The sequence below is a fragment of the Rhinolophus sinicus genome, chromosome 4 (assembly GCF_057876585.1).
Source record: "Rhinolophus sinicus isolate RSI-liver-muscle chromosome 4, RSI-T2T, whole genome shotgun sequence".
Classification (NCBI taxonomy): Eukaryota; Metazoa; Chordata; class Mammalia; order Chiroptera; family Rhinolophidae; genus Rhinolophus; species Rhinolophus sinicus.
Window position 1 is genome coordinate 105716819 of NC_142504.1, and position 15214 is coordinate 105732032.

General features: G+C 47.4%; 1 protein-coding gene across 10 annotated transcripts in view; it reads left to right on the forward strand.

Moving 5' to 3' along the window:
- Nucleotides 1–358: 358 nt before the first annotated feature.
- ZNF532 (zinc finger protein 532) overlaps nt 359–15214 on the forward strand; it is a 97109-nt gene continuing 82253 nt past the window's right edge. The window contains exons 1-4 of one of the 10 annotated variants that reach the window (XM_074339886.2): nt 1010–1300; nt 1923–2068; nt 2841–2922; nt 3007–3117. The gene's annotated coding sequence lies outside the window, so the exon portion shown is untranslated. Of the gene's footprint in view, nt 593–1009; nt 1301–1922; nt 2069–2155; nt 2923–3006; nt 3118–15214 lie in introns of those variants that run through there. The other 9 variants (XM_019729288.3, XM_074339885.2, XM_074339887.2 and 6 more) reach the window with 9 other exon arrangements.

The window sequence follows — 15214 nt, forward strand, 5'->3', positions numbered from 1 at the left end:
GTAACGTATTGTCTCCCTTTCAGATGTGTTAACGACTATACACACCTTTGTGGTCTTTACGGGTTTATATGTGTTATCTTTTTGTGTTCTGTAGGCTTTGACCACCTGCTGTACGTACAGTATGTGCTTGTTACATGTGTACACCACCTCCCTTCTTGAATTTAAAGACCTAGCTATTACATCTTGTTTACTCATATCATTCCCCCCATTAAAAAAAAAAAAAAAAAAAAAGACTTCATGAACTGAACATGCCATGTTTCAATCTGGCCCCAGTGGCTTTTTCTCTGAAAGCAAAACGTGTGTCTTTTACACCAGGGCTTTCTCCCCACCCCAGGGGGTGTCTTCCATTCTTTTGTGGCTCAGTTTAAGGCGGACAGGGCTCCAAACCACTAACTAAACCGAAGGGAGCCCCTTCTTTCACCTCCAGGGAGAATTTCAGATTGAATTTATCTGAAGATAGCGTGCTCTCTTCTTACTTATTTGCCACCATTACGAGGATAACAAAACACCACCTTGGCTTCAAGATCCTGGGTAGAGAGGCTCACGGTCTTTCTCAACCATCTTTGGCGAGGCCTTGCTTCCTTCCACTCGAGTAAGTTGCGGCTTGGGGCCATGGAAAGGACTGGGTGAGCGCCTGAAATGTCGTTTGAAAAAACAAGCAGCCCTCCCTCCATCCCCTCACCACCACCACCCCGCTCTCCGGGGCGAAGTTGCGATCCAGCAGCCCCAGATGGGCGAGACTTGGCAGGTCTGCGGGGCTCGTCTTCCCTCCGCAGCGCCGGCACCGGCCGGGCGTCCGCGGGGCTTCGCGCTCTCGCTCCTCTCTCCCGAATCCTCCCTTCCCCCACCGGCCGCCCCCTCCCCCTCTCCCGCGCTCCCTTTTGTTCGCTCGCGGCTCGGGCCGAGCCGCCGCCGCCCGGGCCCGCACCCCCAGCTGTAGGCCCCGGCGTGGCGGGCCGTCCCGCCGCCGCCGCGGCGCGGCCTAGAGCGCGGCGCCCGGGGAGGCGCGGGGCCCGGGCCGGGCGCACGGCGAGGCCGCGGCGGCGGCGGGGCGGCCCGGGAGCCCGGGCGGCGGCGGCGGCGGCGGTGAGGCCGCTCCACCGCACACGCACACACACAGACCCCGGCAGCGGGAATGCAGATGACACGCCCGTAACATGGAAGCCGCCGCGGCCGCCGCTACGACGACAGCAGCAGCCACAGCAGCAGCAGCCGGCGGCGCCGCGCTGAACAAAGGTCATCCGAGCTGCGGCCCAGACGCCCGGGCTTGACCGCTGCAAAGGCCAACCCCGGGAAGGGGGTGGGTGTGCGCCCGGGGGGCGGGGGGCGGCGAGGGCGGCCGGGCGCGCGAGGGGCACAGGGCAGTGTAGGAAGGGGCGCGGGTGGGCTCCGGGGCGAGGCGGGGCGCGGCTCCTCGTGCCCACCCCTGCGGGTTGGGGTGAGCGCGTGAGGCTCAGGCCCTTTCGCCTGACTGTAGTGGCCTGTCCCACCCTGGCCTTGGGGACAGCTGGCCTTCGCGCCCCGCCAGCTTCCTTGGGGGGCCGAGGACGAGCCGGTTTTGCTAGGCCCCACGAGTTCAGAGAGGGGGGCCACGTGAGCGCAGGAGCTCGCCTCCTCCCCCCTGCAGCGCTGGCTGTGCACCGAGGCTTTTTAAAGGCCTCTGTGCCCCGCTTTGCCCCTTCGTTTGCCCCCCACCCCCACCCCAGGCATCTCTAGTTTTCTGCCCCGAGGTGAAAGGATTTGGACGTCTCCCCCCAGGTGCTTGAAAGAAGAGAAGGTTGGAGGAGGAGGAGACTGGGGGGGCTGTTGGTGGTGGTGACAGGGCTGGGAGAGAGAGGAGAGGGACGGGAGGAGGGGGCTGGGTGGGGTGGGGGTGACAGGCAGAGAGGAGCCTGGTCAACAAGCCAGCACCACTCTGCTAGGAGGCCGAGGCCGGCTCCTGCCGCCGACGCAGCCAGTGTGAGGAGACACACATAGATTGCTTTCTTGGGGACTCTTTGTCAGCCACCAACACAGAGAACACACACTGACACACACGTACACAAAGATCTGAGCCAGGTTGTGGGAGGTAAGTGGGGGAAGGAGAAGGAGGGGGCAACAGTGTCTGCGGTGGGCTTTGGGGTGGAGGGGAGGGGGGATGGGCCCTGAGGGGCTCTGGGGTGCTTGTGAGGTGGGCATTTCCAAGACTGTGTGCTTGTGTGCTGGCTGATGACCTTCCCCTCCTCAAGAAGACCTAAAAGGGAAAAGCAACCCCCAGTGAGATCCCCTGTGCTGATGATTTTCAGGGACTTGTTGGCAACTCAGCGAGGGTTGCCATAGCTTTTTTATGTAGGGTGACCAGAACCGGCTGAAACTGGTTTGAGGCAGATCAGCTCCTGAACACAATGCAGTCACTGAGCTTCTACAGTGGGATAGCAGCTTCCTCCCTTCATGGCAGCCAAAAGCAGGAGCTTGCAGGAAGGTACCATCCCAACACAGTATGTGAATGCACACTTAGACACCACACAGCACTGGTACGTGACTAATGGAGTCCTAAAAGATTCTGTGTAGAGAAGATGGGGAAAAAGGTGCAGGTTTGCAAGGTCTGAGCTTACTTGGGCTTTTCCTGCCTTTTTCTTTTGCTTAAGGGATGGACAAGAAGCTGAGATTTATGACCCTTATTAAAGGAAAAAAAAAATGTGACTTGCTAGGGTGGGGACACTTGGTTTATGCAGTCTCTCTCTCTCTCTTTCTCTGTGTTTTTAACAAAACCAAACCAAAATGAACTGATGGATTTGTAATGGTAGTTTGTTTGTTGCTGGAGAATGCTACTTTGCATGCTTTTTTTTTTTCTCTTGCAGGCTATGTTCTGTTTTGTGCTTTTCCTTTTAGAAGCTACTAAAGGGTGTTGGGGATACTTCTGACTATTATGAAGGCCAAAAGGTAACAATATTGTTCTAGGAAATGAGCATAAATGCTTTCCAGTGATGCTGTGAGGCATACATGCTGTCTTTTTTTTCCTTGTAGGCCTGTTGACTGGGGCTGCTTTTAACCCTTTCATGTTTGCAGAGAATGCAACCGTGTGACAGTAACTGAACCATTGGTCCAAAGTCTTTCCCAAAGGTCAAGGTTCACCAGGTGAGATACGATATTTTGAGCATGAATTTTAGTATTTATTTGAAGATCCATTCAGACACAGACTGACAATGGGTTGGTACCCTGGAGATAATACTGGGTTCAGAGGGGGAGAAGAAATACTCGTAATGTTATCCAAGTTTAATGGGGTTAGAGTGACTGTATGATGGTATTGCTATCCAGCTGAAATCAGGGACTTCATTCAATCGCATGTGTCTAGTCATTTAGAAGAGTCAGGCCTGGAAAGAAGCAAGGTTGGAGGATGGTAGGCATCAGGGCCTCGTGGAGAATGCACTGTTTTGCATAAGACTAAAGCAATACACATGTAGCATTTTCCTGATGATTACAAACTAGGAAGGACTTCGCCAAATCGAAGCAGCCTCGCCACCTTTTTGGGACTGGAGAAGTCTGAAGGTAGATTTGCCTTTTGTTCTTCATCACCTTTACCTTGCTCTCTGTGTTAACCTGAAAGGTTTTTCACTCCGAGTCAAGTGGTGGAATGGCTTTTATTGATTTTGGGGGCTGTTGACAGTGAGTTTGCCATTGGATTATTTGTGGCATACATTTTAATGTGAAATCCTAATGCAATACCAGGAGGAAAGCGGGTAGTCTGGCTTCGTCTGTGAAAAGGTGCTGTTAACTCAAAGCTTTACAGCAGTGGATGGTAGAAAATGCCTAATGCCTTAAGAGATTGCAGTTAGATTTGAGCTGGCATTTTTATGCACCCTCCAGAAGCAGGGGTTTTAGAGGGAAGGCGAGAAGAAAGCAGTAATGACTGTAGCCAAGTGAAGAACAAAGGCAGTGAGAGCTTACAGGGGAGTACTAAACATTTTGCCTTGGGGTTCCTTGTGAAAAGAACTTCCACTTCCCCAAACAGGAAACCAGCAGCTCCAGAATCACATCCAATATGATGTCATCAACAGATAGAACTGGTTCTGTCTTCTGGTTTAGTTAAAAAAAAAAAAAAGTACAGTCAAGAGGAGCCCATAGAAGACATGATTGAAAATAAATTTCTCTCCTACTTTGAAGAGGGTATTTTGTTCCTCTTTGCGGTCAGCAGAACAGAGCCTTTTCAGAAATGTGTTTTCAGAGGATCTTAGAATTGGTTGTGTGCTGGCAGTTGGTGGCCAGAATATCTGCAGAGGAGGGTGTCAAGTATGCAAGGGTTGTGATTGTTAAAAATGGTTTCATACGATTGCAGAGCATCCAGTGTGAGAAAACAGGCAAAGGGAAACAGGAGTGCATGGCTAGCTCAGACTGTTTTAGTATTTTTATAGAGATAAATGTAATCTCAGACTGGTATACCAGGAAATAACTTACGTGATGGGACAAAATTTTTTACAAATCCCTGCTAAAATTGGTTTTTAAGGCTACATCGTTTTGGACTGCCAGAGGTGCTGTGTCTGAGTGTGGGCAGAAATGTGCTTGCAAAGCAGATACCAGTCCATGTTGCATGATGGACTGCTCCTGCCTTTTTGGTGCCAACTAAAACTCAGATGGCTAATATGATAAAGCTTAATTAGCTTAATACAGTAAGCTGTTTTATAATTTAGTCCTTTACTCCTGTCTTTAGAAAGTCAGTGATTTTTATTTGATTTTGAGTGCTAACCCCTTGCAAGGACTCTTTCTGGATAATATGTTTAAAAGCCCTTTTTTGTAAGGCATTGCATGTCACAGAATGTTCTGGTTTACTCTCACTGTGGCTTTTAGCTTTGTTCCTCCCCCTCCCCCCAGAAGGCTCCTGGAAAATAGCATTTGTTTTGCATTTAGGCCAGTCTTTCCAGCTGCAAATGCAGTGTGAGGTTGGAGAGCTGGTTCTCCAGGGCAGCAATCAGGGAGCTCATCTTGGATGGAGGTCTGTCTCAGGTGGCGATCTCATGCTGAGGTATAACAATGTGGCAGGCCCAGGTCCCCAGGGAGGGGATCAGAGTTTCTGGGCTTGGGAATGTGAATGTGAGTGTGGAGAACAAGTAACAGTATTAGCATTCTTTCCTGGAAGAGCCAGGAGGGAACAGGGGGGGCACCTACTTTTGGGCCCGGGACCTGTGTTTGGCTGTCACTGTTGCCTTGGGGGGCAGCCACAGCTGGAGCCCGGAGGGCGCCCCCACCCCCATTGGGATTGCCTGCGGCAGTCTCTCAGGCACCAGTCCCCTTTGGAGGAGGAATGTGTGGGTTGGCTGAAGAGAGGGTACACTGGAAAGAAAGTATCACTGGTTGTTGAACCTTTGCGTGTTTGTGTCGTTTGCCTACTTAGAATCAGTTTTTCCATGTTAGAGAACGTTGGATCCTGGGGCTTTTAGAGAACTCTCAGCCTCCTGGTTCGGGAGGACTCTTGTCATCTCTTTTTTCACAAAGAGATCCATCCGCCCCGCACCTTGACTCCTTTCTAAAGGAAGGTCTAGGAAGGAGGCGTCCAACAAGTAAATGGAATTTTCTGCTTATACCTTTCTTTGACTAGGCTGGGTTAGAATTTTAGGATTTGTCGTCGCCCATCCCCTTTGTTTCTTCCCTTGAAATGCTTTCTTGGGCATTGCTGTGGGGTTACAGTCTGTCTTCTGTTGATTTTGCATAATCTTCCCCATATCCTTAGCAGAACTCCATCTGGCTGTTCGCAGCTGGAGCAGGCACCCTGATATGGCACCTCACAAAGGTTACCACTCCAAGGAAAAGTCCTGGAAGTGTCTGGAAAAGATCTGGGGTTGCCCACTCCGCATTCCTCTAACACCTCTTCCTAATCAATACAATTCAATAACCCCAAAACAACAGCAGCCGTGGTAAACATTAAGGAAATCCACCGAGTCATAATTAAATTTAAAAATTTTAACTTTTGAATTTACATACAGTAAAATATACTCTGTGGTGTACAGTTTTCTGGGTTTTGACAAGTGTACAGCACTGGGTATCTGCCACCACTGAAGAATAGTTCCGTTGCCCCCCCAAACTTTCCTCCTGCTGTCCCTTTAAGGTCAGACTCAGCTCCCTAGCCCAAGCCCCTGGCAGCTGATTTGTTCTGTCCCTGTATTTGGCCTTTTCCAGAATGTCATACAAATGGCTTCTTTCACGTGGCAAAGTCTTATGTTTGAGATCCATCCGTCTTTTTATGTGTATCCATACGTGGCTCTTCTTTATGGCCAAGTTGTAGGCCACTGTATGGGTGTACCACAGTTTTTTATCCATTCACCAGTTGAGGGACTTGAGGGTTTTTCCCAGTTTTTGGTGATTGTAAATAAAGCTGCTGTAAACATTGGCATACAGGTTTTTGTCTGAACATACTTTTTTATGTCTCTTGGGTAAATCCTTAGGAGTGGGGTGGTGAGGTCATCTAGTAATTACGTAAGAATTAGAAGTTTGAAAATAAATTCAGCTCGTCATAGCTCACAGAAAAGATGTAGCCTTGTCAGCTGCAGTTCAGACTTCCCAAGTCAGAGATTGTAGTGAACGTGATCTGACGACACAGGAGAGATGATCGTGATAATAGGCCACTCACTAACAGGATGACATGCTTTATAACCCAGAACTAATTGGAATTAGCTAAAAGTGGAAACGAAAAACAGCAAGTGGTAAACTCGCCTTTATTTCCTACAGCAGTTATTTTTAATCGCTTCAAAAATATTTGTCGGTTTCAGTTTTACATTTGTCTTCAGGTTCGGAGAAACACCAAACAATAATAGAATCAAAATTTTGGAAAGCGGTACCAGAGATCTTTGTTGAAATCATAGTCATGTAAGCAACTTAACTATAATTGGTCTGATTTATTGACTGCTGAAAGATGGGTGGTGTTTTCTTTTTTTTTCCCTACGGCTCAGTTTAAGATTTATTGAACACCTATCAGGAGCCAGGTTATATGCGGAGTGATAGGTATACCAAAAAGGTGTGCAAACTAGAAACTAGGAGCAAGGTACCCAGGATTAGAATCCGAAACAAAATGCTATATGCTTTGAATTTTTATCCCCTATCATCAATTATTTTTAAAGCTTAGTTTTTTTTTAATGTGATGGTGTTTTAATATATGAAGTTAGTATTCAGCTTGTATGCCTTTTAAGGAAGTGAAAACACATAAGCAATATCAAGGTGATGAAACAGGAGGATTTTGGAAGCAGATTTTTTTTTTTTTTTTTAAGAGGATAACATAGCATTCAGGATCTGGAAGAGCAAATAGACCCAATAGACCCAAGGTTATGGTGATGTAGAGGGAGGAGAGCCCAAGAAGTGGGGAGTGATGTTAAATTGGGGATTATTTCATCCACTTAAGAGATCCTTACTGAGTGTTTCCTAAGCACCGGATATTGTGCTAATCAGCACTGGGAGTACCGAAGGAAAAGGAATCCAGAGAAAAATGTAGTGGGGAGTAGCCTGCAGATGCTATGACAGGAATGCGAAGGAGCCATCTAAGCTGAACCGTGAAAAACCAGTAAGACTATGTAAGGCCGGCAGAGCCTTGGGGGGAAGAGCATGAGAGTCCGCTGGAGCAGCGTGTGGAAGGGCACGGAGGGAGCCTGGTGCCGCCTGCAGGGATGGGAGAGCGGGTGTGGGAGAGGAGAGGAAGCTCAGGAGGCAGTCCAGGGCCAGGCTTCTGACGGCCATTCTGTGTAGTTCAAGGGGACTTCCTTGGATGGCAGTGTAGGCAGATACTTGCTTGTAAGGACGAAGGCCCTGGGGCAGTACTGCGGGGATGGAATGCAGGCTGGAGCCAGGGAGGTCAAACTGTGGGGCCACTGCAGCAATCAGGAGACAGGCAGCGGGCTTGATCCAAGGTGTGCGGTGGGGAGGGAGTGGTAGGCGGTGACTGCGTCACACAGCAGCTATGCATGTGGTTGGTACCTGATGAGATATGGGGAATGATGGCGGGGGGAGGGATAGAGGCTCCGAGATTACTGGCTGCTGTTTCTGTCTCTGAGATCCTGAATTCAGAAGGCAGAATAGATTTGGAAAGGAGGTGCAGGGGCCTGATACAGTCAGTTCAGCTTTAGGTTGAGTTGCCTGTGGAGGTGTCCTTTGTCTCCCAGATCTGTTTGGGCTAGAGGTCTAGATTGGGAGAAATTTGCATACAACAAAGATGATAAAAGAAAGGTGTCAAAAGGGTTGAGTTTGGGTTCCATATCATAATGGTTTATATATTAAAAACCATAAATGAGGTGCCCTAGGAGGGGGCGTGGTGGAGTGGGGGGGGGCGCCTGAAGAACTTAAGATGCATGCTTCAGGAAGTGGGAGGGCCAGACTTTCCAAAAAGTCAGAAAGTATTAGTCGCTAACACCTCCAGGTAGGCTTTTGCATCTGTTCTATCATTTAATACTGAAACAGTGAGACGAGCTGTGTACTGTTATCCCCATGAAGCAGGTGGGGCAGCAAAGATCCTAGCCAGTGTCTGCCAGCTCATAAATGGTAGCAGAGGCAGAATTTGAAGGTTGTGCCCCACCACGAGGCTATTCTGCCTTGGGGGAGCACAATTGGTGGATATGGGGAACTGGTGGGAAGTGTTTAGGGGTGTGGGGCAGGCGGGAGGTGTCCGAGAGAGGGTACAGGTAAGTGAGTGCTAAACAGCACTGATGGTGTTCAGGTTGGGGGTGCCAGACGGTGGGTAATGGAGAAGTTTGAGTCACGGTGAGGGCCCTTGTCATTAGCCAGCTCTTCCTGAGTGCAGTCATTGCAGAGAGAGGAGCATCTGGATGTACACCAGAGACAGGGCCAGAAATAGCGTGTTGAAAAGACATTTTTCCTAGGATGAGGATACAAATTGGAAGGGAGACGGAACAAAGAGATGTTTTTGTTTTATTTATTCTTTGAAAGGGATGAGAGAGTCAAGGTAAATTAAAGTGGTATTGAGAAAAGTCTTTTGTTCCAACAATGAACACACACAGTTAAAGAGTTCTTTGAATCATCTTCTACAGATAGAAAGTTCTAAATTCTGCTTTAGAATGGGGGTGGGGAGAGCAAATTTCTACTTAATCTAAACCTGGAGACTGAAATAAGTAATTGTTAGACAAACTCAAGAGTGGCCTTTTGAGCTGACCAAGTCAGCGCCTCTGGTCGATGATGTTTAGGGCCTGTAAATGTAGGCTTTTATTGTTTTATTCAGTCAGATCTTACAACTGTAGATAATTAGAGATTCCAGGCACCTTGAAGGATTCATAGAGGCCTGAAGATAAAATCAAGGTGTTGTAATTCTTGAATGTTTCCTCCTCAACTCAACCTTTTCTTTTTGGAAGATAAACTCCTGCTTTCCAAAGGCTGACTCATGAGTCTAGTAATGGGTATTGATTTTGATCATTTTTTCCTGTGAGCAACAAATGCTTTCTAGGGATCTGAATGGTAAGAATTATTAGATTGCTGAAAAACTTAGGTTAGAAAGTTCAAAGCCCCGTGGAAATACTTCAAATCTTTATAGTGACCGCCTCCTTTTCAATAGTGAGCCCATATTGGAGTGGGTGGAGGGGAAGCGGGGTCATCCCGTAGTTCGTAACAGGTTTGGAACTGGAACCCAGCTCCGGGCTCCTGGTCTCAGGCTGTTGGATCATTACTTTATTTCTGCCTTCCAAAAATTTATCATGTGTGTTTTGATGGTATATAAATCAGCTCATATTTAAACTTTTTGATATCATGTGAATCTGAAAACATGAATTATTCAAATTAAGCCTCCCCTAGGTAGGTACTCATTAATAAGCTGGTCCGTAACACTTGCTGGTTTAATGTAGCAAGAACGAGAGAGGCAGTTTGAGGTTTGTAGCTTGCGAACTGATTATGCCTGGTGTTCTAGTTAAATCTGGGTGGTAAGGCCGTGGAGATTTTCACTTGCCTCTGCCTAGCCCTCAACGATATAAACCTACTATGTTCTGCCACTGACGAGTGGTGGGACCTTCAGCAAGTTACTTAGATTCCAAGCCACACTTTTCTTGAGTGTTTTTATGAGGATTACATACACTAGCAGAGTGCCTGGTACGTGGTAAGTCCTCCTAAAATTAAAATCTTAGCTATTCTGTGTTCCCCAGTGCCGTTTTTGGGAAGGGTCTTTGCCTGACATGCTTTTTTTTCTGTCTTGGAGGAGGTTGGTTTCTTCTATCCTTCCTTTGATCTTATTTATAAGTAGATTTTTTTTTTGTGGGGGGGGCATGAAGACACAATGAGTGTCTCCTACCTTGGTCTGTAGGTCTTCAGTTACACCTGCGCTGTATCTGGTTAAAACGGTGAAATGTAGGCAAGAGGGAAGCGTACTTATTCCCACTTGGTTGTACTTTCACTTGTAGGTGGAAAGTCTTGGATGAATTTTGTAGTTATGGTCTTATATTTCAACTGTCTTTGTTTCTAGAAAAAATCAAAACCCATCAGTGAGTGGCTGTAGTCTAGATTGCCTGTCTATTGGTGCAGTTTAGGTTGATCAGAGTTTTAAAAACAACTTGATTGTGAAAATATGGCAGGTGGGCTAACGCCCCTGATCTGCCCCTTTCCCCTGGCACTTTGCTTCCCACGTTTGCCGACAGTGGCCAGGCATTCATATCTTGCCCCCTGGGATTGGGTGGTGATAGACAATTGAGCGGAGAAAGCACACAAGGGGCCTAGGACTAATTATTTTGTGTCTAGAACTGCTCTGTCCAGTATGGTGGGCACCAGCCACTCAGGGCTATTGAGCACCTGTAACCTGGCCCGTCCTGACTGAGATGAGTTGTAAGCATACAAGACACACCTGGTTTCGAAGACTCTTATGAAAACAAGAACGTAAAGTACCACATTAACAGATTTTTATACTGATGGCATATTGGAATGCCAGGAGGACTGGAAACGGGGAACTCCTGTCATCTTGCGCTCAGCTCACTCTGGTCTTCACACGGCCACGAGTCCTCAGTTATCTGTGTGCCTAACCCTTGGTGGAACTGCCTTCTCTTTCCTGTGCACGTGGCATAGATCGCTGTCCCACAGCCCTTACATTGCCATGTGCCCATTTAAACTGCTGGGAGGTGTTCTCCTCTGTATTCCTGACTCCCACCTCCGGTTCTCAAGACCAAAAATGTCACCGCTCCTGGTCTAATCAGCTGTGGCTTGGTGGGCAGGGTTATTGCTAACCCTTAATGTTAGCAGTAGTCTTCGGTGGGCTTATGAAACATCCCCTGAGGGAGGGGGCTACTACAGTAGGGATCCTAATGGCCAATTCGATTAGCGCTCTCGCCTGTCTAGTCAGGGCATTCCTCAGTTTATAATTGCTTTCTAGAGACTGTTATTGTAAGGGCAAAACCTGGTAGCTGTCTTTGTTCAGACATCAGCAAAACCTTTGAGTGAATGAGTAAAGGCAATGAGAAATGATTTACACGTTTGTTAGCTAAGTTTAACAAGCTGTGGGCACAAAGGAGGCAGTGAAAAGGGGGTGGGGGCGGCCTTTTCATAGAATGTGCTCTTGTTCATATATGAAAATGACATTGTTGACCAACTATTGGTTTTTGCAGTGACGGGGGTGGGTTTTCCTTGGTTCGTCCCATCTTTCATCTGTTCGCCTAACCTAGAGCACAGAATTGCTTTCTGACTACACTGTTTTGGGAATGCAGTCTGTACTTAATTCATTATTATCAGAAAATAGCTTAGCCATAAATGAGTGAATGTGTGTCCTTAATTTTTACACTATTTTCTGACATGCTTACTTGGATGGTGGGGTGTGTGTGTGCAGGGAGAATATAAAAAAGGAAAGATTTGTGTCTAAATAAAGGTTCTATTAAAGGTAAATTTTGGATAGAATTGAGAAAAAGGAGAGGGATGGGGCTTGACAGAAAGAGAAAGATGATCCAAGGAGGGAAATGATGGGGAAGTTTAACACTTGTCATGAGGAGAAAATGTGCAGAGGACGCTGAGCATTGCTATCTGTCTAGGACAGAGATTTTGAGCCAGGAAATGATGAAAAACCAGAGTCTTAAGGAAGATTAGCTAAAGGGAAGATTAGCTAAAGGGTGACTTGGTCACCCTGGGAAAGTGCAGCTAAGGAAACTGTCTATTCAGAGCCACTTTTGATTTCTGAGTAGTTAGGTGTCACAGCAACCCTGACTGACAGACAAGTGGGTGTTGTTGTTTTTTTTTTGGTGGGGGGAGGGGAACAGGACTTTATTGGGGAACAGTGTGTACTTCCAGGACTTTTTCCAAATCAAGTTGTTGTCCTTTCAGTCTTAGTTGTGGAGGGCGCAGCTCAGCTCCAGATCGAGTTGCCAGTTGTTAGTTGCAGGGGGCACAACCCACCATCCTTTGCGGGAGTCGAACCAGCTACCTTGTGGTTGAGAGCCCGCCCTCCAACCAACTGAGCCATCTGGCACTGGCCCATGTGGGAATCGAACCAGCAGCCTTCGGGGTTAGGAGCACGGAGCTCCAACTGGCTGAGCCACCGGGCTGGCCCAACTGGGTGGTCTTAACCCACTTTCTGCCGGAGGAATTTGAGGCTCCTTAGTCAGTGGGAGTTGGCATTCATACCTGGGTCTTTTTGACCCCAAAGTGTGTTCCTTTTGCCATTCTTCCATATAGTAGCCAAACTGTATGAGTGCTTTAGAGTGTAGAAATGGAATCTTTCCCCTACTTTATAATTACTCAAAGTCACAAAAACATCATGTTTAGCTTTCAGTATTTGTTCCATAAGGTGCATAGCAAATGCTGATTGTCTGAGTAATGCATTGGACTCAGACGCTGGAGGTGGGATATTTGGCCAAATGTCTGGAGGAATTCATTGTTCATACCTCATGTTTATGGTCTCATGGGTGGATCAATATGTGTTTGAGGCCTCTCATAGGTAGGGGTGTGCCGTGTGTGTGTGTGTGTGTGTGTGTGTGTGTGTGTGTGTGTGTGTTTGAGTCTCCTCATAGGTAGGGATGTATCTTTTTGACAAAATGCACGTCTGGCCAATGTTAATTTTGGGAAAGATAAAACACACAGTTTAGCAGCTGAGTAATATTAATTAGGCTTTCATGGTTTTAATGTAGACGACTCAGAGACTTAAAAAAATTGTGTGTTCCTCTAGTCTTGAGCATTAGGGTATTGTTGACCTCTGTTGGAGTTTCGAATTTAGCTGTAACTTCTTTGGTTACACAGTGCTCTAATTTCAGGTCGTTGAGGATAGGAAAAATTTGTTCTGCATCTACTGTGCTTAGAAGGCCTTGCTGGCCTGCCTTTCTGCAAGGGGCACCTCAGTTAAAGGTGCTCATTATTCTGTGTGGTCGTTGGCCATTCTGATGGTCTCTGCCTGGTTAGCACGCCTATTCGGGAGCATCGGAGTGGTGGCTTAATTTCTTCTAGGTCTTTCTCTGCTAGAATCCTCTTGCTGACCTTGTTTTGATGCTATAATAACTTACTCTAATAAGTATTCACGATATTCCAGGGACTGTGGTAAGCACCTACCTGGATTATTTTATTTAATCCTCATAGTAACTCTATGAGGTAGACCTTTTTTCTATTTCATACTGGAGAAAACTAGTTTAAAGAAGTGAAGTAACGTGCTTGGAATCTTGTGATTTTCAAAGGGAAGAGCCAGGACTCACTCCAGTTTGTCTTGCTCCAAAGCCGTGCTTTTAACCACTGCACTGTGCTGTGGTTTACAGGTGTCATTTCAATAGCTAATCGGTGGCAAGCTCATGTCTTTGAGGTTCAAAGCCACTGCTGTGTCAGCCAGGATTTCTCCTGTTGTCACAATCCAGGAGACATTTCTTGCTTGCTCCATGACACTGATGTGGCTATGGCGACCAACAGTAGGTAAACGTTAAGCGATACCTTGCTCTCTTTTCTGATTTTTCTTCCTGCACCTTATAAATGTGTGCCTACTTGTGTGCATGTGCATTTTACAACACAAATAGCTTCATTTTGACAGGACTCACAGAACCAGCCAAACAAGGGTTTTGCAATCATTTTTAGGACATGAAAGTTAAGGCAGAGCCCCTTTAGAAATATTTTCTTATTGCTCTTCCTCCATATTTGGAGATGTGTTCCCTTGGACTGATGCAGAGGCGCCCCCGGGGAGGAGGAACTACCAGGAAACACATAGAGTCAGAGGTGGTTAGAAAAATGGGCAGGAAGCATCTCTGTCACACTCCGCTCCAGCAGATGCTCCTATTTCCTAATACCATCTCCCAAGGAGAATACTTTCTTTTTCCCCCCTTCTTTCACCTCCCCCTCCCCCCTGACTCCAGTTCAAACCATTGTTTCTCAGTCTAGTTGTGTAGGACACAGCTCCCTGGTCCATGCTGGTGTTATGAGCCTTGTGCTCCCCCGCCCCCCCTGCTGAGACAGTCGGTCACCGGCTCACAGCAGCTCACGGCAGCTCTCGCCAGCTGCCAGCCGCTCACAATGGTTGCCGGCCACTCAGGCTGGCTACCAGCTGCTCCTGGCAGCACAGGGTAGCCCATGGCAGCACACAGCAGCCTGCGGCAGCTTACACCAAGCTCCACCTGCTCAAGGGCTCAGCTCCCGGGACAGCTGTTGTTCACAATCTTAGCTGTAGAGGGCGCAGCTCACTGGCCCATGTGGGAATCAAACCGGCGACCTCGGCGTTAGGAGCACGGCACTCCAACCACCTGAGCCATGGGGCCAGCCCAAGAATACTTTCTTAAACCCTGTTTCAAGTGTGTCCCAAAGATGTCTCACCCTGTAAGCTTCCAGCCTCATATAAGCGTGGGTAGTGCTCCCAGCCTGGATCCCTGTAATGAAAGTTCACATTGGAAGTTCAGAGCACTTGCAAGCTCAGAGAAGGCTTGAGAAAAGAAAGCACTCTGTGTGTGTGTGTGTGTGTGTGTGTGTGTGTCTGTGTGTCTGTGTGTCTGTGTGTCTGTATCACCCAGCATTTCCCAAATTCCTAGACTGTAGAATCCCTCCTTCTCCCTTTCTGGTGGGAAGTTTAGTGATGGGAGGAGCATTTCTGGGTGAACATCCAAGCTGTCGGTCGTCTGATGAAATGCATGAAACGTGAGAGAGGACCTTGTGAGGAATACAAAGAGCTTCCTCCATTCCCCTTTCAGTAGAACATAGTGATTGACAAAATGTCATTAATGCTCTTTCTCTGTGCTTTTCTGTTTTCTGTCTACTCCAGGAAGAGTACTTTTAAATGAGTTTATTTTTATTTTTTTATTTTTTAAACTTTTAAATTTTCTTT